This window comes from Curcuma longa, chromosome 8 (genome assembly GCF_044706935.1).
Source record: "Curcuma longa cultivar G26 ecotype Majalengka, Jawa Barat chromosome 8, ITB_CL_G26_1.1, whole genome shotgun sequence".
Taxonomy (NCBI): domain Eukaryota; kingdom Viridiplantae; phylum Streptophyta; class Magnoliopsida; order Zingiberales; family Zingiberaceae; genus Curcuma; species Curcuma longa.
In genome coordinates, this window is record NC_133868.1 from 10,486,115 (window position 1) to 10,489,745 (window position 3,631).

Sequence of the window (3,631 nt, forward strand, 5' to 3'; positions counted from 1 at the left end):
CAACGATAAGTCTACCACACCAGCAAAGGACATATACAGGACCTAAGCCCATAACTGAACCCCACAGACCTAGCTGACCTCCTCACAAGCTGGGTCGCATCACCCAACCACGCTAACGGGCCGTCTACTGGCACTCCCAACAATGGTATGAGCCAAAACTCCCTAGCCCACCAACCAACTAGGGCCAAAAGTAGGGCCATTACACCAGGCGGGCTCCTTCAGACCTCGACACCTGATGCCCCGCAACTATCAAGGAAGTAGAACTACACTCATAGGCCAACCTCATGAGCAGGTCGCTGCATCATAAGACGACCTCCCGATCAGGTCGCCACAGCATAAGCCGACCTCACGATCAGGTCGCCGCAGCATAAGCCAACCTAACGATCAGGTCACTACATCACAACCCAACCCCTAGACCGGACTGCCACCTCGTACGCCGACCTCAAGGCTCGACGGTCACAGCAGGGGCTAGCACCTGGGTGTAGCAGCCTGACCCCACCTCGAAGGAAGGGCTTCCTACTAATCTCTTTCACCACAAAACACATAAGGAGATCGGAAGAAGACCCGCCTACCTACCCGGCTAGGAATATTCCACATCAGCGCATCTCAATTCTACATATTGGTCACGCCCGACGCGGAGATGATACCAACGGATAACGATCAAGGCTCCTTCACTAAACTTATCCGCAGGAGGCGATTTAGATAATGATCAAGGCTCCCTTACCAAGACGATGAAGATAATCCAATCTCATTACCGAGTCCCAGACAATCACAACCCTCCAAAGAAGATAAGATATATAGAAGAGCCGTCTGATTTGTAGAACCTGTCACGCATCATATCCAGAGATCTCGCTATCTCCTCCAATCCCAGGCCGCTGGATCCGAAGGTATCGCTCCCCCTCGCTCTATATAAACCTCACAGGTATGACATTTAACCCATCTTGAATCCGGAGGGTACACTTGCATTTTCTCTCGGTCTGACTTGAACGTCGGAGTGGCCACGCCGGGATCCCCTGGCGCCCAGCTAATCCGTGCGTTCAGTGCCCCCCTTTGCAGGTCCTTTCTCTTCCGTTGTGGAAATATCGGGTGACGCGGCCTCCCCCTTGTCTGGTGATTCAGCTGTCGTCGGTAAGGAGCCGGAACAAGATGGATTAATCCGCTTAAGTTCGTGATCTATATGGGTGATTCTTGATGGCTTGAGTTGGTTTGCGGATTATGATTTTTAAAAATTTAAAATTAAAATAGAAAACTTAATGGATTAGTGAATTTGATTCATCTAAATCGCAATCCAAATTTAAAAATTTCAACTTTTAATCAGTTTAAATTGTAATCTTAATTTAAAATTTTTAATATTTTTTTAGGCCTGTGGATTTGCTCACCTAACTCATAATCCACTTTGGATTGAGTTGGATTGAAAATTTCTAACCCACTAAGTTAGTTAATCAGTTTATCTTGCCCTATCATATGATAGATCTCTAGTGGATTGATCTGCCTTATTATGGATTGATTTGTTAGCTTAGCTCCTTCCTTCTATTTATTATTATTTTATTTATTTTTACAATTTAGGTACCAAGCTTCCCTTTATTAATTTGAAAGTAAATAGCCATTCATCTACATTAAATAAATCTAAATCATAAATCATAGATTGAATTTGAATTCTGAATTTTTATTTATTTTAAAAAATATTTTACTATTACACTATACACCCGTAGGATCATAAAAGATGATAAAAAGGAGTCCCATAAGAGAATTGAATATATTATAGAAGTCATTGTAGTACAAGATCCATTGTATCTATTTAAATTTTTTTTTAGGATAGGATAGGATGCTACCACTCGAACTCGAACCAAGATGCTTTAGCATTGCTTCCTAAGAGTAGCGTGTCTATTAATTTTATCATAACGACTTTCTTAAAATAATAATAGTCAATTTATGTTGAATCATCCAAATTCAAGGATTCAATATAGTTTATAAAATAAAACATTATAATTGATGAATCTTTATTCATTAAAATTTATATGTTAATTTAAATTTTTATTAAATAAATAATAAAATAAGCTTTAGTTAGTCCGTCATCCCAACGACTCTATGCGGTCGGTTCTATGACCATATGTGAGAAGGAAAAGTTGTAATTGGCTACTACGGAGAAACATTGTCTCGATTTTATCGAGATTCAATCTTTGTCTACTTCAATAAGTCTATCCTGTAATGATCAATTCAATCATGTCTCAAAGGTCCTAAATTGTTATCTCAAGGTTTATCTTCTATAGTTGAAATCAAATGCTATTGTGACAGTTTGAGATTTGAATGAACTTTAGTGAATGCTGAAAAGTGAAAAGTCACTAAAAATATATAACATATAGTTAGAGATTTAAAATTTGAATGAATATTAATTAAGATAAAAGGATCGTCCAAAAGCTTAACATTGGATGTATAAATTGTTTTTTTATTGCTCTCATGTTATATTAAATAATAGTTGTAGTAAAAATTGATATAATACTATTATACTGTGACTATTCTTTAGAATTGGATTATGAAATTATATAAATACATATAATATTATTAAATATCCTTAATGTTTACAATATTAAACATGAACACTAGACCAGCACATATGATAATATTTAAATAACGTACCTTGATGGACATCATTTGGGAATAAATCAGTGGAGATATATATATTAAAAATAGATCTAAAGGTTTATTATTTTTAAAATACATCTGAGTTGCACTGGTCGAAGAGTCATAAGTCGTTTTAATGACAATTTTGAATTTTACACTTTACCTCTAAAATTGAAATAAATATTTTAAAATTATTATTAAAATATAGTTTCAATAATAAAATAAAAATATTAGGGTAAAAATGCAGAGGACGTTTAAATTAAAAGAAACATCAAATATAATATACGTCCTTTAAAAAAAATGAATAGGACGTCCAATTAGATATTTTATCTCTATATTTATTTTAATGTTAATGTAATAATTATCGATAGTTGTTATAATATTATTATTTTATTTCTAATACTAGTAGTTACGATTAACTATTATAATGTATATAAATTATTTGTATAATTATTATAATATTTAATATAATATTAATATAAAATTATAATAATTATTTAATAACTTATATAATTATTTTAAAATAATTTTAATAAAATATAAATAATTTTAATAAAATTGATAAAAATATTTTGATATATAATTATATTTAAAATTTAATTATAATCGTATAATAATTATTGATAACTATTTCATAACTATTAAAATATAAAAAATTATTTATTTTATTTTAATCAAATTAAATCATAAATTTTAAATTTAAATATATTATAATAATTATAGAATAATTTTTAAATATTATAGTAGCTCATCTATTATAGTTATATTAAGAAAAATATTTTAGTCATAAAAAATGTGTATTAGGATGTTATTTTAATATTTAAAAAAAAAAAGATGGGGACGTCTTTTTATTTTTGCCGAAAATATTAAAATATGTTTTAATATTAAAATTTAAAAAGAGCCCAATTATTCCACCCCTCCTGCCCCTGTCTTCTTACCAAACACCGAGCGTCTGACATGTCGCTGTTCTGTCACGGTTCATTCAAACCCTAGCGTGCCCGACCATTGC